Here is a 26262-nt window from a genome sequence, read left to right on the forward strand (position 1 = left end):
CTGACTTTTTTTTAAAAAAAATGTGGTCTCTTGGAGGTTGTGTATCTACATGACTAGCTGCCGAACTATTCATTTTCGGTACTCCAACGTAGCATCTAGCTTAAAGCTTTGCATATCCCTACTGCTCCACTTGCCCAAGACTGAGATGTTTCCTGGATGTGGGACTTTCAGTAATAAAACTAGGACAGCCTTGGGCAAACTAGGACAGTTGGTTATCCTACATCTCAGGGTCCTTTTCTCAGGGTTCATGCTATGAAGCTTTGATATTTTTAAATAACACTAAAGAACCAAACCAAAACAAAAACCTCTCTCTCCTCAATTACAACAGTGTTGTGCTCTCCTGGTTTTCTTCCTATTTCTCTAATTGCTCTTACTCATATCCTTTGTTGTATTCTCTTACTCCTCCCACCCCTCAACTGTGAATTGCACCTCAAGGTCCAGCCCTTGGGCTTCTGTTCTATTTTTTGTTCATCTCAGTGGACTCATCTTTACGTGGAAGACTTCCACATTTAAACCTTGAGCTCATACTCCTACCTGAGATCCAACCCTCCCCTTCCAACAACTTCATGAACATTTTCCACTGGGATGTCCTTGATCATCTGATGCTGAGTCATTATCTTCCAGCCCAATCCAGCTCCTACTCACTCACTTAGTATCCTCTTCCATTAGAAGCAACAGCATCTTTTCAAGCCTTCAGGCTCAAATCCTAGAGATGCTAACCCCAAATTGACGTCCACGCACTGTATTATGTATCCAGAGCAGCTACCACAATCTTGGGCACACTGGAAGAACTCAGTAAGTGCTAGTGAATCAAATTATATCTTGGGAGAGGAGTCCAAGGAAAAGGACTTGTAACAGCATCCTACCAGAGGTTCAAGATATCCAAAGGTACCTAGGATTTCCAGGGAGAAGCCAAGTGAAGATTTGGCAGATGTGAACCCTGCAGACATAGTCAGTTCAAATCTTCACTGATGCAACTTCAACCATAGACATGTGAATACCTGTTAGTTAAGTTACCTCAAGTGTTACCAAATTTCTGGTTCACTTTGTATTATTATATATTTTCAGGTGTGGTCAGCGATATGTCCAAGGTTCCAGACAACTATAAAGGTTAACATGACAAATATAGACAAATAGATATTTGCTTTATTTGCTGGGATTCTGACAAAAAAAGTCTGTCTTCAATTACCAAATGTTCAGAAACAGGGCAAAGCTAGCTGCCAAATTCCAGGTCTTTCTCCTTTGCCCTCTGCCCTTTTGCACATTCTTTTATTTCTTAACAACGAAAAAGAAATACTTATAAGATAATCGTTTTAAACATACTTTTGAAATAGAGATATACCATGTTTTCAGGGGGCCCAGCAGCTTGGAAACATTGTTCTTATCTTTAGGAAAGACCTTGTGGGTCTTTCTTTTCAGATATCCCTAAATCTGGGGATTTCTTGGGAGCCCCTTTCCTTTGTGTCTATAAAGCAGAGAATATCCCTTAGACCTGTTTCCCAACCTTGGCACTTTTGACATTAGGGACTAGATAATTCTTTGTGTTTTGTTTGTTTGCTTTTTCTTTTAAATGGAGGTACTGGAGATTGAACCTAGGACTCTGTGCCTGCACCCCCTCTACCACTGGGCTTTTACACACCCCCAATAATTCTCTGATAGGGGAGGGTGCTCTTCTGTGCATTCTGAGATGCTTAGCCATGTCCCAGGCCTCTACCCACCAGATGCCAGCAGCACACACACACACGCACACACACACCCTCCAGTTGTGACAACCAAAAATGTCACCAGACATTGCCAAATGTCTCCTGGGGGGCCAAGTTGTTCCTGGTTGATGACTCTTTTACTCAGAAGCGAAAGTGGGGCCTGTCTACTTGCACTCCTTCAATGTCTCTTTGTTCTTTGAGTCCCTCTCGCCATGCCGCAGCCAGCTGCATTCTCAGAGCTGGGAGGAGAGGATTATCTCCAGGCAAGGCTCAAGGCTGGACCTGACAGGCCCATCAATCTGGGAGGCTCTAACTGGACCCATTACCTTATCTGAGCAAATTCTCCTTCGGAAGATCATCCCGCACCATGTGCCTTTCCTAAGCAGGATGCAGTGAAGCGGGGTGTTGGAGAAGGAAGGTTGGGGGCAGGGTGAGGTGGAGGGGATCTGAAGCGCCATCGGAATGGGTGGCCTGAGTCAGCAGAGCTGCACCGGGCCCTGGGGATTTCCAGGGGGAACTGTGTGGACAGAATTCCCCCTGGATGATGGTCTAGACAGGGCTCATTCTTCCCTCTGCTCACCAGGGGCTTCTGCTTCCCCTTTAGGAAGAGGAAACACCCCGGCTGTTTATTTTGGGGCTGAGGATCTGTTGTGAATAAGCTCCAGGATGGGCTGCAGGACAAGTCTTCCCCACGCCCGCACGTGGAGCATTTCAGGAAACTGGCAGCCCTGTCACAGCACTTGCTCTGGGCAGCAGGGGGAGTGGGGCGGTGAGGGTGCAGGATTAGATCAATTGGGAAAATAAAGGAAGGACAATGCTTGAGATCAAATCCAGTAAATAAGAAAAAGTGGTTTAAAAGCAGATTAGAATTCTTGCTACTTTTTCCCGTCTTAAGATCAATCTATTTATTAAAAAAAAAACAAAAAAACTCACAGCCATTGACAGCCATGATTGGAGTGCCTTCTGTGAACAAATTAATAGAGTGGGGCTCATAGTACACATACTATTGTATAGTGTTTTCCACTTGAAAATATGTCTTCTAAACACTATTTCATGTTAATAATTATGTATGTTTTTATCCTTTTTTTAAAGACTAAAAAAGCTTTCTCTGGTATGCAGATGCCATAATTACTTTTTAAGTAAAATCTCCCCCTAAACATTTTAGTTGTTCACATTTCTACCATTATAAAGTATGCCCACAAGGAACATATTTCTTATGTGTTTCCCCAACTGCCTTCTCTAACACTTAATTCATCTTCTTTCTTCTGCCTTCCTTCTCTCTTTCCTGCACCCTCCTCTACCCAAACGAATCTTTACAGTGTGGTGTATATTTTTCTGCACCTTTCTCTATGCCCAAGCAATGATGGACAGCCAGCCTGTATACACAGAGGGCTGATTTGTTTCGACACATGTTTACGAGGGATGGAATGCTGAGCCATGTTCTCAGTGGCTTGGTTTTCTCTCCTGATGAGAACCCCCCTGTCTCTATCCATGTATTCTTTCCCAGATGAGAGCACCCGTGGGGTCAGGAGACGTGAAAACTTTCTCTTTCTGTGTCTTCCACGGCTACTTGGAGGCCTTGGCTAGAAGGCCTTGGCCACTATCTCCTCAGACTTTTAGTTTCCTATAAAATAGAAGCTGCCACTGCCCCATCTACTTCACAGGATTACTCTGAACAAAACTCTCAAGTATATAAAATAAGCCTTTATAAGAGACACTGTGGGCTTTATTTGCTATTTTTTAAACACTTCTGATCCTTCCCTACCTCTGTGCCTTTGCTTATGTCATTCCATTTGCCTGGAATGCCCTTCCGCCAGCTCCCCTTATCCAAGTGTGACCCACCCCTTAAGGCCCAGTTCAAACTCCATTTCTTGCATTGCCTCTGATGCTTCCAGCTAGAGGCCATCTCATCCTCCTCCAGACCCTTTATTTTCTGAATTAGTCCTTCATTTCCTTGCAGTATTCTGCTTTATGTTTTTACAATCTGAATTTAAAGGCTCCTGAGGACAGGCACTGTATCTTATATGTTTGCTATCCCCACAGGGTCCAGCAGTCATACCCGTAACACCCTCAAATATTTGTCCAGTGAAAGAATGAATGAAATGAATGAGTGAGTGAATTAATGTCCTCGACTATGACTCCAACACATTCTGCCACGGCCATGGTTTTAGGAATAGGTTAGAATTGTGGAAGATTCTGAGCATTTTCAAAGAAGGATGTTTTAGAGGTTCTTTATCATATTTGCCCTCATTGGAAAACATTTTATGGTGGAAAATACAAAAAAAGCACAATGATAAAAGCAAAAATCACTCATAGTTTAGCCACCCAGAGAAAATTCACTTTTAACATTTTAATATATATATTTTTAGTCTTTTTTAGTATATCTTATTTTAGTCTTTCTATGTATATACGTACTTATAAGATATGACACATATGCATGTGTTTATAAATACCCCTCCACACACATAAATATATGTTAAAAAAAAAAAAAGATTTAGCACTTGTGCTCTGTGATGGGGGTGGGCAATGGGAGGAGCAAATTTTGGATGCCCTGGGCATTGCTCAGGGGTTCTGGTTATGGAGATCCAGGAACTCTTCCTGTAAGGGCAAGCTGAGGCAAGTTTGTGGGCCCTTTGTGCTCACTGAGCCTTTGAGTCGGGGAGGGACCCTCAGCAGAGAAGAGAGTCCCCGGATGTCCTGTGACCCTGGGTCTCACAAGGGACACAAAAGCAGTGCCTACAGTCTCCCCCTCTTACTGCTCCCCTCTCATCCTGTGGGTCCCCCAGGATTTCTAGTTCTCACTCATCAAGAAAAGCTGTATCCCTGGGGCGATGATTTCCTGTTCCTTGTCCCAGCCCTTCCTATTGGAAACACCAAAAGTATAGAATTACTCAAAAAACAATTCTTGCGTGGGGAGAATTGGTTCTTCCTGGGAATTGTGACACTCCCAGAGGAGGGAGGGATGCACTCCCCAGGATGGGTCCTCAGACAGATGGTGGCTGATAGGTTGAGGGTGTGTCCAGGCGTGGGGCAGAGGGTAAGAGCTCACATTCATTGTGCGCGGACTCTGCGCCAGACACTGCTTGCCCTTTACACACGTTCTCATTTAACCTGCAAAAGAAACACTCAAGATGGTATCATCATGCCCATCTGACGGAAGAGGAAACTGAGGCTGGTTCGGAAGCCTCTGAAATAAAATTGTGTGAGCATAGCTGACTCCACCTGGTGTCATGTATGACCGCACTGCTGTTCACTGGCTGGCACTTCCTGATCACCTCCTTCCCTGCCACAGAAGCCTCCCTCACCCTGGGACAATGGCCTTTCTCCTCCCAGGAATGTCCTGGACTCTCCCTCACCCTCACACCAGGCCCTCAGCAAGACCTGTGGACTCTGGCTCCAAAATGTCTCCCGCGTCCCCCGAGTCCCTCCACCTTCACTTCCCCTGCTCTGGTCTAAAGGACCGTCATTCTCTGCTAAACCACTGCAGCTGCCCTGATGCCTGATGGTTTATTCTCCACACTGCAGCCAAAACGGCCTCTTAAACAGATCCTATCACATGGCTTAAAAGCTTCTAATAGAGTCCCAACAAACCTTCAACAAAACCCAAACTCCTTGCCTTGGCTTATGAAGTGCAACAGGACGTGGCCTCCTCACCCCCACCACACGCCATCTCTCTGTTCCTCCAGCAGCCACGCCAGCTCCCACCGCAGGGACACTGCAGCTGCTGTTCTTCACTTCTGGACCTCTGGACTCTTTCTCCTCTCAGCTGCCCTCGCGGCTGTTCCTTCTTGTTATTCAGGACTCAGTTTAAAGGCCATGTCCTTTGAGAGGTTTTCCCCACCTGTTTGAAGTAGCCACTTAACCACTTGCTATCACATCGTCCTGTTTTAATGATCTGCATGGTACTTACCACTATGGAGTACTTTAAAATTTTTATTCATTCATTCATTCACTCATTCATTTCCTGTGTCCTCCCACTAGAATCTGTCCCCAGGGCCAACAGTGCCAGGCATAGAGCGGCTGCTCAATATGTCTTTGTTCAATCTTTGTGAATGAATGAATGAATGAATGAATGACAGTTTCCTCTAATTAATTAATTCGATGAACATTTATCATCTGTTAGCAGCCAGATGCTAAGCTAAGGGCTATGTGAAAAGTAAAGATGAGCAAGACACATTAACCCTCAAGAAGCATTTAATTAATGGCGTCTGTCAGAGATGTGCCTTCAGATAATCTAGGGGGGTAAAAAAAAAAGGGAAAACAGATGAAACAAAGTTGACCAAATGTTGATGGCTATTGAAGAAGCATGATGGGAAAGAGGGGGGCTATCATTTTACTCTCTTGACTTTTGTCAAGTATCTTTGTATGCCCAAATGTGTATTTGAGAATGTCCAAAAAAAAAAAAAAACAGTTTGGTTTGGTCTTGCTTTTTTAAAAAACTGATGATCAAGATAGGGAGAAGTGAAAAAAAAAAAGATCTGGAGAAGTGTATGCAGATAACTACTTTGCTGCAGACTGCCGAGAATGCTATAAATGAGGGACTCTGTTAGTGAGTAAACATTTATCACGTTGACCGAGCATCTAGCGTGTACCAGGCCCTGTGCTAAGTGGCAGGGATATAATGACAAATGAGACACACATGGGGCCCACTTGCACACAGCATACAGTCTGGCCTATAGACATAGGAATGGGAGCTGCATAAAAGAACAAACACAGTGCGTAAGAGGGAACATTCACTTGGTCTGGAGTTCAGGAAAGTGAGGGCAGGGACAGCCTCCCAGGAAGAGGGAACAGCTTGCACGATGGATAGCAGCATGAGAGAGCATGGCTCATCCCAGGAACCAGGGAAGACCCGCATTCTAGGGCAGACAGAGCAAGGAGACAAGTGAAAAGAGATAAGGCTGGACCAGTGAGGAGGGGCCAGACTCCACAGGGGTGTGAGGGTCCTGCTGGACATTTGGGACTTTATCCTCCACCACTGAAGGAGGGTGCAGGTAGGTTTCCTGAGGTAGGCGACTTATAAAGTAGGCTTTGAAGGTTGGGGACGACTGCAACAGGCAAAGGTAGCCCCAAAAGGCATTTCTGGCGAAGGTAACAGTGAACTCTGGTCCGGAGGGAAAGAGTTCAAGGTATTGAGGAAATAGTGGGTGGCCTGACATGGGAGGGGCATGGGTGCGTGCAGGGGTGTAGAGGCCAATAAGCCTAGACGAGAAGTCAGGACAAGTGCCAGGCATAGTGTGCAAAGGACTTTGGACTTTATTCCTCAGACAATGGAGATCCGCTGACAGTTTTTTGATCATTGGACAGGTGGGATCACAATTGCCCTTGGGAGGGATGGATTTGATGGGGAAAGCAGGTGGGAGATTATTGATGTGAGTGGTGATGCAGGTTTGACTTTAACACTCAACAATTTATTGAGCATATACTACATGCCAGGCATCCTACTGAAAGCTGGAGATGCAAAGAGGACAAAAGGACTGCCTCTGTCCTGCTGCACAGAGCTGAACGATGAATAAAATGACAATGATAATACATAGTGACACAGTGACATGACCAGCATGTCATTGGAACACTCAAAAAAGGAGGCCACTGAACTCTGCCTGAAGTGGGGGCAGGGCTCAGGAAAGGCTCTCGGAAGGACATGAGCCTTCCCTGAGGGATGACTTACCAGAAAAGGATGGAGGGCAGCATTTCAGGCAACAGTGGACAGCTGGGAGGTTTGAGAGCAGAACGACTGCAGACTTGGGCTAAGGACGGGGAAGCTGGTGCTGTGTCAGGGAGAGAATCGGGAGGTGGAGTGAGGGCTTTGCACATCAAACTAGTTTCTTATCGTTAAGGTAATGGAAATTAATTATCCCCAATTCTTCCCTTTGTTTCCGCAGCCCTGGAGGTTCCCGCAACTATTCACTCCTTCCTAGAGTTGCCGCCTGAGGGTGACCTTACCCTTCTATCTGTCTTTTCAGTTGATAATTTTAGACTCTGTAAACAATTGATCTGGAATTAATCTTACATCTTAAATGAACTCTGTTAGAAATAGCTGGTGTGATTTCAGTTCCTGGGCTGGACCCTGACTGATAGAGAGAGGGCTGGAGGGATTTTAAGAGGAGATCTGCATTTTAGAAAGCTCTCTCCAGGGGTGATTATGGAGAATGAAGCCTGGAGTCTGGGAGTCCATTCAGGCAGTGGCTACAGTGTTTCAGGGAAGACAGGCTTAGGCTTAACGAAGACAGAAAGGAGGGTCTACAGTCAAGAGAGACTAAGGAAATAGAAGTAATGGAAGATGGAGGTCAGTTAGCAGGTTTAGCTTAGGCTTCTGGGTTTACTTTGGTGTCCCATCTACTGTAGCACAAAATATAGAAGAGTTAGGTGGGTGTCGAGGGAAGGAGTGATTCTGAGGGGCTGTGGAACCACCTGGTAGAAATGTGCTGCAGGCAGCTGTATATACAGATCTGCCGTCAGAAGAGGAGTCTGAGTGAAACAGATGGATCATGAAACCAACCAGGGATGGTGTGGTTGAGGTCCTGGAGGAGATCACCCAGGGATTATGTGGAGGAGGATGAGAGAAGAGGGCTGAGGGTGGAGCCCCTGGAATCCCGACACTTAGAAGATAAACTGAGGAAGAGGAACCCACAGAAAATCCTGAAGAGAAACCTGGGAACCGCAAAGATGGTAGAAGAAGGACTGGGAGGGTGGAGCCTGGGCACCCCAAGGAGGTAGACTTGGCGAGGGATGTGTGTTACAGGCACACAGACACATTTTAAAAGAAATTGCCTCCCATATATTTGGTATATTAAGTAGAAATTTTCTTATATCAACCCTGAGGCCACCAAAGACCTGGCCCAACCTTCATCATTGTCTGCATGCGTCAGGAGAAGCCACCTGGCAGGAAGCAGCCAGGTGGAGCAGAGAATCTTACAGTCAATAACTGGTGATAAGGCCAAGTGTGTGGCAATATCAAATAATCAAGAACCAGCGTCACCCCAGGGAGCAGGTAGTAGTCAGCTATCCTTCAGACAAGGAATGGGTGGAGGGGTGTCCCAGACGCCTGGGAGGGGAAGTGGGAGGGAGCACACGTTTACGGAGCAGGCCAGGCACTGCACTAGGCTCTTTGAATGTTATGTCAATTAACCTTCCCAGTAGCCCTGCCTCTTTCAAAGATAAGGAAGTTGAGGCTCAGAGGGGTTGAATAAAGTGCCCAAGGTCATATAATACCTGGATGACCTAAGATTTGAACCCAGAAGGCCAAAGCCTGTGCTGACTCAAATGAGACTTTGGTCTCCAACTAAATCTATTCCCCTGGTGACCTGAAGGGCCACATTCTTTAATTCGGGGGGGCACTGATACAAACCTTCCCGCTGAAGCTTGAGCTGCGTGGTGGCTCAGCGCCCGGTCAGTGGCAGAGTTCAGTGTTCTACATGAGTGGTTCACTGCAGGCACTTGCTTCTGAACCAGACTTCCTGTTTCATCATTCACACCTATTGTCTTACTCCTGGGTTTCTTGCCAAATGCTTTCCTTGCCACTCCCAGTATACGGGTAAGGCGACTGGGCAACAGACTGTAACGAGGAGTTGGCCAGATCTACTTTCCTTCCAGAGACCCTAGGGCCTGATAAGCAATGAGCAGCTCCAGGGGCAGGCCTTCCATCCAATTTTTGAGACCCTAGAAGACCCCCTTTGAGCTTGATTTCCAGTCAAATAATGATAACAGCTAAAGGACACAGGTGGCTTTCTGTGTGCCAAGCTTTAAGCTGTGTGCCTTATATGCATTGTTTCATATAATCCTTAAAGCAGCCCCATGGGGTAAGTATGATTATTCACCCCTTTTGCACGCAAGGAAACAGGCTCAGGGAAAGGTGTCTACACCAGGAGGCATCAGGAATGCCTGAATCAAAAGCACAGAGAGGTGTCTGCCATGCCACCCTCACTTCCTCTTCTGTCCCTGCCCCAAAGCCCTTGGCTTAGAATCCTTCATCCATGAGAAATCCCTCCTCCTTTTTCCTAAGGTCAAGGAAACTCTGGTCAGGGGTGCAAAGTGGTGACAAAGGAAATATGTGCCTTGGGTGTCCCCAGAGTCCCGTCTGGGGACTTTTATTCAATAAATCTTTTTACACAGAAATCAAGGTGTCTTTTGGGCTGCACTCCTTCATGGAGGTGGGGTCCTCTTCCAAGTTCACATGGTTGTTGGCAGAATTTTACTTTCTGTGTCTGTATGACTGAAGTCCCTGTTTTCTTTGTAAGATGTCATTGAGGACCATTCTCAGCAACCAGAGGCTGCCCTTAAGTCTTTGTCACATGGCTTCTTCTGCAGGCCCTTTCACAACCTGGCAGCGTACTTCTTAAAGGCCAGCAAGAAAATCTCTCTGATTTCAGGCAGGGTCTCAATCCCTCTTTTGAAGAGCTCATCTGATTGGGTCACCTACCTAGGACAATCTCTCTTTCAATTAACTCAAAATCAGCTGATTTGGGACCTCAATCCCTTTTGCCATAATCAAGGAGGTGATATCACATCATCTTCACAGATCCTACCTACACTCAAGGGTATATAAAGGCATACAAAGCATATACACCAGAGGACAGGAATCTTGGGGGTTATCTTAGAATTCTGCCTACCAAGGGTGGGGAGGGAGGAGGAAAGGGAATGTGCCAGGGTAGGTAATCTTTGGGCTGAGTGTAGAAGAGTTAATTTGAATGCTCTAGGCTGCCAATTAAGGGAAGGGGTTGGGGGAAGGAAGGAGGAAGGGTGGAAAGGGCATTATGGAAAGACAGAAGAACATAAACAAGGGTACAAGGGCATGAAGAAACCTGTTCAGTAAGTAGCAATGGAATTGTCCAGTGGGGCCATAGGTTGGGGGTTGGGGTGGGGATTGAGAGGAGGTAGACAGACTATTAAGTCGTTAACACCATGTCCTTTCAATGAGTCTAGGCCTCAATTCCTGGTGACCAGACAAGGTAGGCTAGAGACAAAACTGTCAAACAACAAAAATTTCACTTTGAAGTTCCTTCCACCTGCATTTCTCCATCTCTCCATCTCACCCCTTCAGAAAAGTCCTTTCTCCAGAGGTCTCTCTCCAGGGCTCCCTGACCTTGCCGACCAGTGCATCACAGTTCTGCTGGTCTAAGGAGATGAGTATAGACTTGGACTCTTACACCCAGGCTTCTGGTGGAGAACAGACTCTTGCTTCCTGAGTCAGCTTCTGGATGCTCCTTTTTTGTGGGTGGAGAAGCCAAACAGTAGGCAGACTGGAGAGGACTAGAAACCAGAGATACTACTAGTCAATCTACATAAAAACAAAGAGCTAAGGGAGAAGGAGCTGGGAGAGGCAGAGAAATATCCAGGAAGGCTGGGTGTCTGGAAGTTTTACGGGCTGAGAGCAGCTATAAGGTTCAGAGAGGGGAAGAAAGGTTCAGAAGTGTGGCTATGTTTACTGATCAGATCCTTCTTTTTTTCCCCTCTTCTCAATATTTAAATAAAAATGCAAATTAATTTTAAAATTAGTTTTTAGTTAGTTTAGGTTATTTCTCCTGTGTATGTGTGGTTTGATTTGCTTTGGTTTTGGAAGACGATACTGTGTAGAGCCTGGGCCTCGTGAGACCTCTACGATTTATTTGGGTTGCCCTGAAAGGAAAGGGATCTGATAAATCACTGATTCCTCTTTGTGAAATACTTTAATATGTTACCACTTTCTGAAATGTTTACTTAAGAGAACTCCAAGGACAGAAGCACCCCCCCCATTCCCCAGAAATGAATGTGTACTAGTAGAATTTCAGAGGTAATGATACAGGATGATGGTTCTTTCTCCAAAATAAACCCCTCCAACTCAGTTTCATTCTGTCTTATCTGTCCTAGCCATGTAATTTCTCTGGTCTCTGGTTCCTGGGATCAGCTCTGCTTCCTCCCTTGGAATTTATGTCTGGTACCCAGTGATCAAGATAACGAACTTGTAACTACCTTCTTTTTTTGTTTGTTTTTTGGAAAAAAACTTTTGCCCTGCCTTCCCTCAAGTGGAAAAAGAAAGCAAATCACCCAGCTGCCCCAGCTGAACAGCGTTTCTGCCCACTACACCTGTGAACAGCGATCATGGCTTCTGGACAAGGTCATGGCCCCGAGGTCTACAGAACAGTCAGCCAACCCGGCCCAGCATTGTCCCCATCTTGATTTCTTGGCATAGCCTTTTAATATCCATATTGTTTGCATTTGATTGGACTTAAACACAGTAGGGTTTTGTTTTTGTTTGTTTTGCAGAGTGGGGTTCTAAAGGGTCGGGGTGTATTCTAGCCAAACTTGCCCCCATGTAGGCCAGAGAGAAGAGGTGTGGAAGGAAGTGAAGAGGAGCCATGAGGTAAAATAGGGACTGGTGTGAGAACTGACTTCTTCCTGAAAAGCCTGGAACATCATTCTCAAAGCCCCCTACAGCCCAGCTCCTCATACCGGCCATTCCCTTGAAATGTTCTCCCCAGAGCAGGGCTCCATGTGGTGCACCCGTCCAGCCCCTGCACAGGAACACACACACACACACACACACACATGCACACATGCACACACACATACTCATCTCTGTCTGGTGACAGATTGGGCCCAAAGATTCTGGCAGTCTGCGTGGCCGATGGCAGTGTCGAGCCTGTTCTCACTGTCTCCCTGGAGTCCCAGTGCAGACGCAGGTGCGCGTCAGTGCCCGCTCTAATTTTATCCCTGGTTGATGGAGGAGACTAACTGAGCAGCAGGGAGGCTGCTATTTTGGGTCTCTCCGTGGCTCTGGGTTATATAAAGCCTATTGCTGTGACCTGCATTGCTTTGTGGCTGTGCCTCACTCTTGCGCGTTCTGTCACAATATGTCATCAGTTCAGACATTCACACACACACCCCCGGAGCTTGGGGAATGAGAAGGGAGGTGTGTGTGTGTGTGTGTCTGTGTGTGTGTGCTCCTGCCAGCTCGCTGGGGGAGGAGGCCTGCTTATACGCCTGGGAGGGGGGATTGTACGAGAAGGAGGTTTGTTTTTGAAGGAAATGGAAAGATCTCTGATGGAGGAACGTGAGTGCATGTGCTTTGGGCTTTAGGACAGAGCGTGTTTGTGAGATGATGTTGTGGGTCTGCTGTTGGCATGGTAATAAGAATAACTTCTATTTCGGTAACACTTTTCATTCTGAAGGAACCCAAGAGTTTCATAAATTATACACAAACGACTCTTCCTCTGAATGGCAGGAATTTTTTCCTCTGGAATTAGGAGCAAGTAGCTAGATGAACAAATGTGAAAGCCTGAGTTTAGGAATGGGTTGATGGCAGAAGATGGCATTTCCTATATCATTGGATACAAATCTTACCAGGAAAATTTTCCTTCTAGATCAAAAATCCCTTACAGTGCCGACCTTGGGACAGCTGTGTAAATACAGGTGCTTGCTAGTTGAATTATGTATGATATCTAAGTTGTCTTTGTATCTCTCAGTATTGAATCTTAATAAATATTTTAAATACGTAAATTTTGATGGATGAACATACCACCAAATTCTAATATAACACAGCTAGTCTATGGATCTGAAAGAGCCAGGTTTCCCAAAACATAAATTATCCACCCAGAACAAGCCTAACAGAGTTGATGAGCTTGACACACAGTTATTTGTCTTGTCCCCCGGACCAGCAGGGAAAAGGAGATGTTCTGTCCTTGGTGAGCTGCGTGTTTCCCACATATAACTGCAGGGTATATTCTGGCTGACATGATGGAGCCCATAAGGCATCCACTCCCCGGGGGATTGAAGCTTTGGCATGGACATGGCTTGGCTCTTACAGTCCCACAGAATTTGAGGCCTCAGGCTGGTGCTTGTGTTTCTGATTTGGGTTTTCCTGTCACCCTTACCGTCAGCTACCATAGCAGGGGGACTCCCATTACTAGCAACTGGACTGAGGCACCGTTTCTTAGCTGCTCTTTGGAATGCATTGGAGACCCTTCTCTTCCACTGGCCAAAGCACTCCTAAAGGATTTGCTTCCTAGGGCTGAAGGGAACCTGCCTTCCAGTGGAGGGAGCTTCTAAGGGAATCGGGAAGGGGAACAGACGAGAATCAAAGACAGGGCTTGTAGGGGTCTGATGGGGAAATGAAGCTAAGAATGGGGAAGATATAAATGAATCACTGTGTGTCTGTTTTATTAATAATTGACCTAAGCAGAATTTCCCCACTCCTGCCCCACCCCCCGACCCCTTACTGGGGGCTGGAGCTCACTACTCTAGCCAAGACCACCAAGGGGTGGTCTCCTCACTGTCCTCCAACTGTCCCCACCCTCCAATGTGAAAGTGATCTTTCTAAAACACAAATCTGGTCACCCAACTGTGTAAAACTCTTCAGAGGCTCCTTATTTCTCTCTCCAGAGAAAACCCAAATGCCTGAGCAGACAGAGAAGGGTCTCTGTGACCTGGGTCCTGGTTATCCCCCTGGCTCAGGTCACACAGCAATCCTCTCAACTCTTCCCAAAGCGGGCCTCCTCCCACCTGCCTCATTCAACTCCCTGACAACTTAAACCTTGCTGAAACGCTTGTAATCCCCTGAATGTGCTGAGCCCTCTTGTCTCTGATGTGCTAGCATGGACTGTTCCATGTACCTGGAATGCTCTTCCAGTCTGTTTTTTTGTCCCCCTGAGCTTCCTTCAGGCCTCAACTTAAATTTACCTTCTCCAGGAATTTGTGTTAACTCTTCCAATCAAGTTCCTCTCCTCTGGCATCTTTGCTCACCTCTGCCCTGGTACTTAAAACGTTCTCCAGTCTATCTTGCCAAGACCATAGGCTTCTACGGGACAAGGGCTCTGCAGCTCCTGACCTGGCTTGCAACAAGTGTTTGTTGAATGAATGACTGAATTTGAGCAGAAGTCACATTTCAGAACTAAAAGTTCCTCAAATGTCGTAAGGGATAAGATTGGTGGGAAATGCCAATGAAGTTGAAGAGCAAAGGCCAGGTCCTGGGAAATCTGACCGTAAATGACACCAGTAGACCCATAATTATCTCCAAAGCCTAAGACAGAGGCTGTTCTGCCCCACTGCTGTATCAGGCAGCTAGGATCGTTGCTCGGGGTAGAATGGTTAGTGTGATGCCAGTGTCCCCATGGTGACCAGCCATCACTGATTAGCATCTCTCCTGTGCTCTACACAGCACCTGCCTTTTCTGCCCTCCACCCTACCACGCATCTGTGGGGCGGCGGGGAGAGGACCTGCATATGGACCTCAGGGACCCTCAGGGAGGAACACAGGCTGCTACCCATTCCCTCCCTGTGGCCACACCAAGAACTACCAAGGCAGCTGTGATTCTACCACAACCATCAGAGCCTCACAGCTCCATCCCACTGGGCTGGCGGCTCCCTCTGCCGTGCCACGCCCCAGAGAGGCTGGCCTGCGGCACAGGAAGAATTCCAGCACGCTGCACACCTCACACTTGACGGCGTTAGATTATGCCACCTTAGGTCAGGGAAGTCAGCTCAGCAATTCTGGTGGTAGCTGACATTGGATATTTCTGAGGAAATGGAGACAGATTTGGAGGAGGCCCCACACTATCAATCAGATGCAGTGAGAGAGGCTCTTTAATTAAATCCTGATTCAGCCTCCAAACAGGAAGTACTTTTTCAAAGATGGTTAATCACCACTTAATTCATCTATTTTAATATAGACATTTTCATTTATGGGGCTTTATTAGAGTCTACCTTTTCTCTACTCTCAAGGCATCACTGCCCCCAACAGTTCCACTTAACACTGTGTTGGAAGCTGCCTACTGATCTTCCACAGAGAATTCTGCCTGTGCGGGCACGTGCGCTGTCCTAAGTCTTTTGTCCCCGTTCTCAGAGTTGCCCCCTGGTGATAGAGTAATAAGGATGTGAACCCAGGAACAAACTGGGGATGGGGAAGGTGGGAACATAACAGGCATTTTCTCAGAAACTTTCAGAATTTTAAACAGTACCTTTTTTTAGGCTCGTGAATCCTGACTGACAATCACCCTGCTGTGACAGAGAAGGAGTGGAGAGAGCCTGCGTGAGCAGGAGCCGGGGGAGTAGACAGGGCAGGAGGGTGGCCATGGGCATGCCAGCAATTTTAGAACAGCTGCAGCGGTTAGAGTAGCTCCCCCTGAATGAGATGACGCTGGGCCACTTAGGGGAAAGGAAGAGAAGGAAGATTCCGCAGCTGGTGATGGTGATGAGGAGAGGGGACTCGGTTTACACAGTGGGAGGGTTTCAAAGGATTATGTGTATTAGACACCATTACTGTTACCCAGAAAGGCATGTGCTTTAACTGCCGAGAAACTAGTAATGAACTGGGACACCTTCCAGGGAGGAGAATAAGTGAAAACAATATATTCTGTGCTCAATATGTAAGATATTTCAAAATCAGTGGCCCATTTGGCTTCAAGAGGCATTCTGAAGGAGAAATGGTAAAGGATCTCACGTTTGTCATTTCTTTCAGTTTCTTTTTAAAAGTCACATAACTGGGCTCTCCCTAGTGAAGATACTAGCTAATGTTTATTGAGAGCTCAGTGCATGCTTGTTGCTCTTCTAAATGTTATACATCCATCAACTCAGGTCACCTTGACAACTTTATGAGTTGGGTACCCTTAATATCCCCATTTGTAAAATGGGAAAATAAAGCCACAGAGAGATTAAGTAACATGCCCAGGACCCCAAAGCTAGTCAATGGAAGAGCTAAGATCTGGACCTAGGCAGTCTGGCTCCAGATCCCAAACTTGTAACCACTCTTCTATACCACCTTTGTAGTAGTTCATGTGCCCTTTGGTTTTTTTCCTTAAAAAAAAAAAAAAAAATATATATATATATATATATATATATATATATATATATATACTTTAATTTTGAAACCTTACTTTTTTTGATGGAGGTACTGGGGATTGAACCCAGGACCCTGTGCCCTTTTAAAACTGACTGTTGATAGTATGCAAGGTGTGTTTTATCCCAAAGCATAAGAATGAGAGAAACTATGTGGAAATCCTATATGAATGACAGTATGACATCATTATTAATAAATGCTTATGGAGCCAGGTCAGTCATGTCACCTTCAGGGCTTAGCAGCAACTCCACAGAAGACTCAGAGTGAGTCTCGTTTCTGGATGCCCCACCCCCCTGAAACATTCAACAAGGATCCCTTTGTCTATTCACATAAGAAAGGTTTATTGACCACTGACTCTGTGGCAGGCATGCCAGGCACACCGTACTAGGCTCCGGAAATAAAACTGAAACTCAGGCACAGTCCTTGCCCTCAAGGAGCATGTAATATGTGGACATCTCTCAACCAATGGCCAACAGGTTAAAAGTGCAACAATATCCTAGGGGCTGATGATCACCTGTTGTCTATTTGTTACTTGCCTTAGATGTGTGGGTAATTCCTGTCTGCCAGAGGCCTTAGGGGCAGCGCAACCACCAGCCAAATGGGCTGTCATCACTGGAAGTGACTTGTGTCCAGAAATGTTTCCCTAGCAGTCTGCCAAGAAATTGAAGTCCTCATCAGGGAACTGCCATGGTGTGATGTCAAAGATTGTGGTTAAGATAGACAACTGTGAACAGAATATGTAACAGGAATCTATTGTGGTTTAAATAAAATTTACAGAATAAATATATAGAAAAGTTTAGGGCTAGATTCTAGGAAGCAGCTCATGGAAATGAAAAATCTGGGGGAGTCTGTTTCAGGCAAGGTTTCATCTAGGAGCCCTCGGACCCACCTATGGAGTGAGAGGTAGCGTCAACTTCACTTGAAGCACAGGGATTGAGAGTTGGGAGGGGTGATTCCTGGGAGGAAAATGAGAGTTCAGCTGCCAGGAGAGGCATGAATGAGCATTGAGCAGCAAAACAAGAGATCTACCATATAAGCTGAGGAAGATGTGCAGTTCAGGGGAAAGTTTGATTTGTTTCCTTGAAAGTTTCCTTGTCAATATCCCTCACATCTGGACCTACCTTGGAGCAGAGCAAAGAAATGACACTTTCCTTCTGCTCAGGCTGGGGCAGATTCTGAACAACTGTCCATATCTGGAGTAGCCAGCAGTAGTGACCTGGAAATTGGGAGACTCGTGCAGGGAGGACTAGGTGAAAGTGAAGGCTTGAGTATAAAGAAGGCCAACCTCAAGGTGTCAGGAACCTGTAACTCTCTCTTGCTCTGATTGCCTTTCAGATACACAGAATGTAAGCCTGGAACTTCAAACACCCTCGGGGGCAGGCAGGTAAAGCAAATGAGTGCAGTGGGCTGCTGCACAGAACCAAAGACACAGGGGCTTCTAAAGGAGGAAGCTGTCATCTACTATTACCATTTTTCTCCCACGGGAGGCTGTAAAACCAGATTGGACATGCGTGTGCACACACGTGAAATCTCTCTGGTTCTAAACATTGGCAATGAAGCAAATTTAAAAATGCATTATGTAGGCTGGAACAGAAGAATACGTCCCTGGGTTAGAATCTGCCTGTGGACCTCCTGTCTGACATCTGATAGAGCCATGTTGTCATAGAATGAATGAAAGTCCTTCTCTGTTTGTGCAGTAGCCAATCTGCAGGTTAACCTATGACCAAATCAACAAACACCCAATGACAGCCCACTGCCCAAAGTTCAGCCCTTTGATCTACAGTATCTAACTAAAATCTGAAAAACACCGTGTGGGCCACGAAAGGAGAGGGAACATCACTGTGAGAACTGTACTTTCATTTCCTGGCGGGGGTGTGGTTAAATTCACAACTTCGATGTGACATTAACCGTCAGAGGGTTTTACATTGATTTCCTGTTTCCTTTTCTTAATAAAGAAAGGAAAAGCGGCCCCCGCAGCAACGGTAGGCTGAGTTCCATAGGAAGACACCAGGGGGTTCCGACTTGGCCACAAGCAAAAACAAAACACAAGCCTGAAACCTGGTAAATAGCCAGATGCAAGGTCATACGGTTGCTTAGGATTGTTTTGATCGTCTACAGCGATTTTCCACTTCACCCTAGTTAGACAAGTGACCAAAGTCCTCGATGTTTGAGTTGCTGCAACCATTTCCCACAAAAGGTTTAGAAAATAATAATGGTGATAATGATCATTACAGCAGCTATCGTGTGCCAAGGACCGTGAGGGGTGCCTCACGTGTCTCTAACCTCACATAAACTCTCCAAGAATTATCCCTGTGTTACAGCTAGGAAACCTTGGAGGAGACTTGGAAGAGTTAAGATAATTTGCCCGTCACTCATAAGTGATGCACCTGGAGTTTCATTCTTTCATTCCTTGAATATTTATTGGTCACCTATTTATTGAGCCAGGCACTGCAAAAAATTTCTTGTTGAAAGCAGCTAAGCTCAGAATGACTCTCACTTGCAGAAAACGACCTCTGTGTAGAGGCCACGTTTGAAATATTTATCTTGAGTTTTCTTTCATTTGTTCAGACACTTAGTGAGCATCTACTGTGTCCAGAGTTCTAGGCTGAATGCTTGGGGGAAAACACTGATCCTGACTTTTGGAACATTGTAGTTTAGTTGAGGAGACAGGGCCTAGGCAATAAAACATTTGAATAATAATACAAGATAATGAATAAGTAAGTGCCAACGTAGATGGTCGAGATGAAAAAACTCAGAGGGATGAGAGACTACTTTGGGTTGGAATGGCTGGGACAGCAGAACAGACAAGAAGGTCTTTGAGGGATAGATGGAGTGGCGATGACATCCATGGTAGGTGTGCAGGAGTAAAGAGCAAAGTACAGCAAAAGCAGAGGAGGAAAGAGTAAGTTCATGCTGCATAATTTGGTGTGTAAGCACTCCGTTTTGGCAGTTACATGAAATGGTCTCAGGTGTGAAATCCAGACTTGACACCTTTCTACTTTTGAGATCCTGGATCAGTTACTTTATTTGTATTGAACCTCAGTTTCCTAACCTGTGAAGTGGGCATCGTGAACAAACCGAGGCAGATAAAGCAGTGCCTGGCACATGGCGAGCCCTCAGGGGCAGCTACTGTAATGAATACGGTCTCTTGGTGGGGATACCTTGGGGCTGTTCCATCTGAATAGTGGAGAGAGGTGTGTAGCCAACCTGAAACCATAACGTAAGAGCTGAAAGGAGGACTGGAAACTATACAGCCGTGAACTAAAAGCAGCATGTATCAGCCTCAGAATCGGATAACAAAACCAAACCACAAATGCTGCTCAGGGCTTTAAAGTTCTAGGGTAGGGCGAGACCCACTGTAACTTACTTTGTGTGATGGAGTCAAACCGCATTTTGTTTTTTTTTTCTTTTTCTCATCAGATTTCACAGGAAATACACTCTTTGTTCAGATTTGAGATAAGGTACCCCTTCACCCTGACCCTCCTTTGTGGCACTAACTTACCCATTAAGTGGTTCACTTTCTATCATGGGCCCATATTATCATCAGTTTATATTTAGTAGGCATGGGAGTTTGTACTGCCCTTATGTTAGAAGTTGAGCAGAAGTTAAATCTGTTAAGACATGGTGTGTAGTCAGACTGAGATGATAATCTAAGAAAAGGAAGGTGAGAGTCTCCAGGGGGACACAGCCAAGGGCGGGGCCAGGTGGATTTTTTTAAAAAGGTTATTTTGCCGTCAGTAATTCCCTACATTGCTATTGCTCAGTAGTTATTTTGGGTTTCATGACTTTCAGCCTAACCTCTGTGCCCAACAGAGAGGACCTACACCGAGGTGTTGACAACGATTTCTCAGCAGCTGTTATAAATTAATAGCTTTGGCTGCCTTCCCAAATTGAACCATTAAAAATTCTCGGGAAAATTGGCTTTAAGGAATTTCCCAAAGACCCCTGACCTAGTCTAATGGGATTTCTTTCTCATTCTAAAAAGTATCCATTCCTGGATCTCTTCAGGCAGAACTACATAAGGATTGACAGCGAGAGGACAGGGAAGGAGGAGGATAAACAATAGCCCAGCAAGTGAGAGCTTAGATCCAGTTTTCATCAAACTTATATCCAGAGAAAGAAGGATGCAAAGAAATAATAGATTATCACAACAATAATAATGCCTAACATTTACTGAGCGCTTGTCATAAAGATTCATTACCTGTGTCCTTCCAACAAAACTATAGGAAGGTACTATTATGCCCATTTTACAAATAAGGAAACTGAGGCCCAGAAAGATTAAGTAATTTGGAAGGTAAATACGTTGCAAACGAGCAGTAGAGCCAGAATTAGAACCCAGAGAGTCTGGCTCCAGGGCTGGTTGTGTGTGTGTTTTATTGGGAGGAGGTGGAGGGAGAGGAGGTGCTATGAAAGGGCCAGACGTAGAAAGGTGCCTTGGGGGTTTTGGCCTGGCATGATGCCATCCCAGTCACTGAACAGAACCCAAGTCCAGATGGACAAGGGCATATCCAGACAAATACCCTGAATGTGACATAGTTTTGTACCAAGTCTCTGCCCCTATCCTTTTCTGTTCTTGTAGGGTCAGCCAGGTTCCAGCCCAGTTTCAGACTTTTAGTATGGGATCTACTTAGCCTAAGGGCATGACTGGAGCCACCTCTGGCTCAGGCAGCTCCAGAGTGGCTAGTGAGAGCCTGGGGGCCAGAATCAGATGACACTTCTTGAGGCCTGGACCTAGTGGTCCCAAGGATCCCCAGTAAACTGGCCTTTGGGCTTTGAACCCCCTAGTCCAATATGGAAATGTTTGAAGTCTTCACTCTGGTCTTATGTCTCCACTAACTCTGAGGGAAGGGCCTTCACCTTGCTTTGGGTCATTAAGAGCACAGTCTCGGAAGTCAGGCCCACCGTCTTGGGTTTGAATTTCACTCGCTGTCTGTGCAGACTTGGGGCAGTTAACCTCTCTGTGCCTACATCCTTTAATGTGTCAGATGGGGATAATAAGAGAACCTACTTCATAGGGTTGTTTTAAGGATTAAATAAAGGATTCCATATCAGCCACATAAAGCACGCTAAGCACTCAATAACTGTGAGCGATGTTAATTATCTACACCTTGTCTCCATTTAAGAAGTAATTCTAACTTTCTCAAGCCCACAGTGTACATTATCACATCCGGTAGGGAGCGGCCTGGTGAACAAAGCTTGTGGCCTTGCCAGGCCATGTGTTTGGATCTCTCTTGAAGAGGAAATGGTTTCATCAGCCGCTGTCTAGGTCAGGGCCACTTTCTTCAGGGAAGGGCTCTGTGGCCGTGCCTGCTGGATGTGCTTGGTTACCCCCAGCACCCTGGCCTGACTCTGCCACCCGTCCTCCTCAGCCTATGAAGGAGCACAGAGAGGCTCACGGCCACCTGTGCAGTAGAATGCTCTCTCATTTCAGGGCCCCTGGGACAGGTGAGGATCCCGTGGAAGCTACTGCACTTCTGAAGATCCTTTTATTGACCTGGCTGGATGACCATGACTGTCACCTTCACCTAGGTAATGCCTGCATTCAAGGAGAGGCTATCTGAGGGTCCAGGGCAAGGGCAGTTTCTAGGTTTGGTAGACAGGCCCTTTTCAGGTTCATTTGGGAGCCTTGGAAATAAAGTATGGAGATGACAGGGTGGGGACTGGGGACTATGTCCGTATCTGCTCTCCACGGCATCTCTAGCCCCCTGGCACGGCACTGGCGTCTAGGAATGGCATTACTACACATTGGTTCAGCGCATGAGTTCTGGAGACAGACTACCTGCAGTGGAATCCTGGCTCTGTCTCATTAGCTGGTTGACCTTTGGCAATTTACTTAACCTCTCTGTGCCTCTGTTTCATCTGTTAAAAAAAAAAAGAAAGAAAGAATGATAATGATTGTACTCACCTACTCACCTCTTTAGGTTGCTTGGAAGTTTAAATGAGTTTTCATAAAAATGCTTAGAATAGTGCCTGACTATTCACACTTAGTAGCCTAAGTGTTAGCTGTTGTTTCCCACATGTTAGAGATTTTAGTTCTAGCTGGAGGCTCAGATAAGTGAGGGAGCAAATCCAGAATTCTAGGCTAAGTCTTCCTGATCTAGAAGGCTGCTCTCTTTGAAGGCTACCACCTTGTATGAAAAGAATCCCTACTTCGGATGCTTTAGGAAAATGCAGATTTCAACTTCAGAAACACGACTCCTCCAAAGTAGAACACAATTGTCAGACCATGGATTTTTGCTTTAGAGCCAGGAGTTAAGGTGTCCATGAGTTGCAGGGATTTAGGGTAATCCAGTTCAAAGGGATACAGTCAACCATCCCTGGGGTCCCAGATCCCAGGGCGATGGAAGTCTCGTAAGCCTGCCCCTTGACCTGAATGTGGGTGACGTCAGTAGTAAAGGAATAGGTGAAATGCCAGCCACACTTGGCTGGCCCATGAGAAGGAAACCCTTCCCACACCTTGCTTTTGCACACCGAAGGCCCCCAGGTAAAGGCATCCCCGCTGCAAGCCTCTGGCTTTAAAGTCTGGGTGTGGCTGCAGGAACCACCCAGTACAAACTAGAGTGAACCTGCTGCCCTTTCCCTTCCCAGCTGCCAAGTCAAACAGAACACAGGGAACACAAATAGAATCGTCACAATAAACCGGTTGTTGGAGCCAGACACAGGCGAACCCACTCCCTGGCACTGCCGCCCAGTTCGCGGGTCCAGACACGAGGGCTGAAGGTGTGGCCCGTGGGCATTCCTGTCCAGCAAGAAACCCTCTGGCTTGTCTGTACTCATTGCCACCCACATGGATCCCTCCAGGAGCTGCCTGCCAAGGCAGGAGGGAGGAGGGTCTCCCCCAAGCCCTGGATCACCGGGAAATGCCCTTCCCACCCACTGGACTTGACTAAAGTCTGTCAAGGAGGGAACTCTTTAGACACTTTAAAATCTTAAAGGTATCTGAGGTTTGGAGGAATTCGTGCCGGACGTGCTTCTCCGCAGGGTCAGGCATGGGGGAGGAGAGAGGGGAAGGAGGAGGGGCCAGACCTTAAGCGACAGCTTCAGATAAATCTGGCAGAGCTCTCCAGGTAGCCAGTGAACTCAGGTGGCGCCCTCCCTAGCCTGGGGCAGGTCAGAGTCTCCCAGAACTCGCCCAAACCTTTCTGCTGTGTGTGCTCTGGGGCATGTCTCTCTTTGCCTCTTGGATCTTGGGCCAATGAAGAAATACAGGTTAGTCTCAGGAGGCAGGGATGGAGCCACTTTCTTACTTGGTAGTGTCAGCACCTTTACATGAAGTTCTTAGCAGATCTCACAAAAGATCTTCAATCTCCCTTTTGCCTTAAAACAAATTTTTTTTTTTTGTAAAAAGGGGCTACAGTCTCCCCGTAGAAAGGTAAACTTGTGAAGTGCTCAGGTGAAGGTTTTCTGTGTGTTCCACCTCATCGTGGGGCCACAGGAAGAGCAGATGCTCTGAAAATGGACACCTGGGTTGAAAGCCTGGTTCTGTACCACATCCTTGCGCAGGTTGCTTAACTGCTTGAGCCTTTGTTTCTTTGGTTGTCAAAATGGGCATAAGAAGACCTAGTTGCCCAAAATGGGCACCTAAAAGATCTACAGGGATGTTGGACGGATAAAGTGAGATCATATATATGAGAGCAAAGAACATTCTATACAATCTGGCACATCAAAGGACTAGATAAATCTTACCTTCAGTTATTTTCTCCCTGCCCACACCTCCAGCTCTCTGTCACTGGCTTGCTGGGTTCTTGATTGGCCTGAAGAACTGGAAGAGAGATCTGGAAAGAGAATCTTACAGTAAACAAAGCTGTCTTATTCTAACTTAACTGATTTTAAAGCAGGGAAGATAAGAAGGACTGCTACCCTACTTTTTGCCTAGATGGTAAGATAGGTTATTTATAGATCTGGAGTAAGTCATATTAATGCTTTACTTTCCCATCAGAAACAAAACACAAACCACTTGGTACCCATGTCCAAACTGATTCAATCTAATCTACCCTCGTCAGGCCTTCCCATTAAACTGAACGTGAGGTTTCTCCCTTTTCCTGCTTTATGCTCTAGGTAGAGTATTACAGGGAAGGGGAAGGGAGTACCACTGATACTTACAAAGGGGTATAGCTTGACCATCACTTGACAGAAGAAAGTAGAAATTGTCATTACTTCCTGAAAACGTCAGAATTAGTAAATCCCTGCCTTGGCCTTGGTCCTGTAGTAAGCAGAATCTGCATAATGCTTGGATATGTGGCATGGATCTCAACTATTATCTGGGGATTTTCTTTTAAGTGAAGATGATGACTTTGTTCAACTCACTGAGCCCTTTCTCCTGTGTTTGGACATTTGCAAAAAGCTGCCCTCTTTCACTAAATAAAAACATTATGGTGGAGCCAGGTGGTTGGGGCAAGGGTTTGGAGAGTGCTGGTCAACTGAGTACACACCTGGGGAGTGGCAACAGAGTGGGAAGGGAGTTGAGAGAACTGTTTAGAGAAGGGTGTCAGGGAAGTGAGTAATAAGTAGGTCAGAGGATGGAGCAAGGGAATGTTGAAAGGGAACGGATATGCTCTGTGGGCAGGTAGTAAAATATCTGAATGGGAGAACAGAGAGGGCTAGCGTGGAATAACAGGGAGGGAACCCTGAGGTGCTGATTTGTCAGAGATGGGAAATGGGATTGGATATGTGTTGGTGGAGGAATGGAAGGATACCAGACCAACTCCAGATGCCATTCATTTTAATGAAATCCTTCTTTATGCTTCTGCCATCAGAAACAGAGGCTATGTGCTCTCACTCCCATGGCTTTTTAATTCCAGCAAGTAATACCCCCTCTGCTTTCCTTCAAAAATAAAAGAAACAATTTAAATTCAGCTAAGCTTGAAGACTATGATTATCTCGAGAAAATTCAAAGTCCTAGGCCATCCAGCTGTGCAGTATCATTCAAATGTTACATTCTGTTCAGGGTGTTTGCCCTGAACCACCTGACATGGTCATCTCAACCCTTCACTCCTCTGTTAGTTTATCTGGCTTTGTTTACAATTTGTTGTTGTAACCTTTCTGTAACTGTTTCCAGAGCTGTGTGCAGAAAAAGGAGGCCCACACAATGAGATTTCTCACACATCCCCATCTTCTATAGTTAAAAGAGAAAATTAAGCAATGTAGAAATCAAAGCTTCACTTCCTATTGACCTAGGTTTTCCAGGCCTTCCCGTTTCCTAGTATTAGGGTCCTCAGGGGGTTCTAAATTTTCTCTCCCTTTGAGAAGAACTGTTCTTGAACAGGATTATTACACACCCTTTCATCAAGTCTTCAACAAAACTCTAAGGAATGAATGTCTAAAGTTCTGCTGCTTTTAAAGTACAAAAGACAAACCCAACTTTCTTTACGATTCCCCTTGATTTGGCAGTTTACTCCAAAAATGGGTAAGTTTTCTACGCTGAGTTTTGTTCCTGTCTCCTGGGCAAGGCAGTTTGGTCAGTGGTTGTTCTGTGGGCTGCTGTCTGGAGGAGACGGTGGTTCTGGAGGTCACCCTGGCAATTATGGCCAAGTAAGGGTGGAGGGAGTGGTCTGGGTTTGGCCTTCAGTCTGGAGTCACAGGCAGCACACAGAGATCTTGGCTCAGGACCTAGGGCTGAGGCGTGCTGGGACAGCCTAGGGGGTGTCCTGACTTTCCAGGGGCCGGGGAACCCTCTCGGGCCCGGGGGCGGGAGACGCTGTTTCAGAAACAGTTTTGACTCCACTGCCGCCTCAGCACTTTCTAATTCCAG

At 46.1% G+C, this 26262-nt stretch overlaps 1 long non-coding RNA gene across 1 annotated transcript; it reads right to left on the reverse strand.

Annotated features, from left to right (window-relative positions):
• Window positions 1-4167: 4167 nt before the first annotated feature.
• Window positions 4168-25164, reverse strand: LOC140696974 (uncharacterized). The gene is made up of 6 exons (XR_012073756.1): window positions 24615-25164; window positions 24198-24286; window positions 22291-22370; window positions 7372-7471; window positions 5320-5544; window positions 4168-4814 (listed from the first exon to the last, which is right to left on the reverse strand). It is a non-coding gene; the product is annotated as an uncharacterized lncRNA (long non-coding RNA).
• Window positions 25165-26262: the final 1098 nt, after the last annotated feature.

The sequence above is a fragment of the Vicugna pacos genome, chromosome 6 (assembly GCF_048564905.1).
Source record: "Vicugna pacos chromosome 6, VicPac4, whole genome shotgun sequence".
In the NCBI taxonomy this organism is placed as follows: Eukaryota; Metazoa; Chordata; class Mammalia; order Artiodactyla; family Camelidae; genus Vicugna; species Vicugna pacos.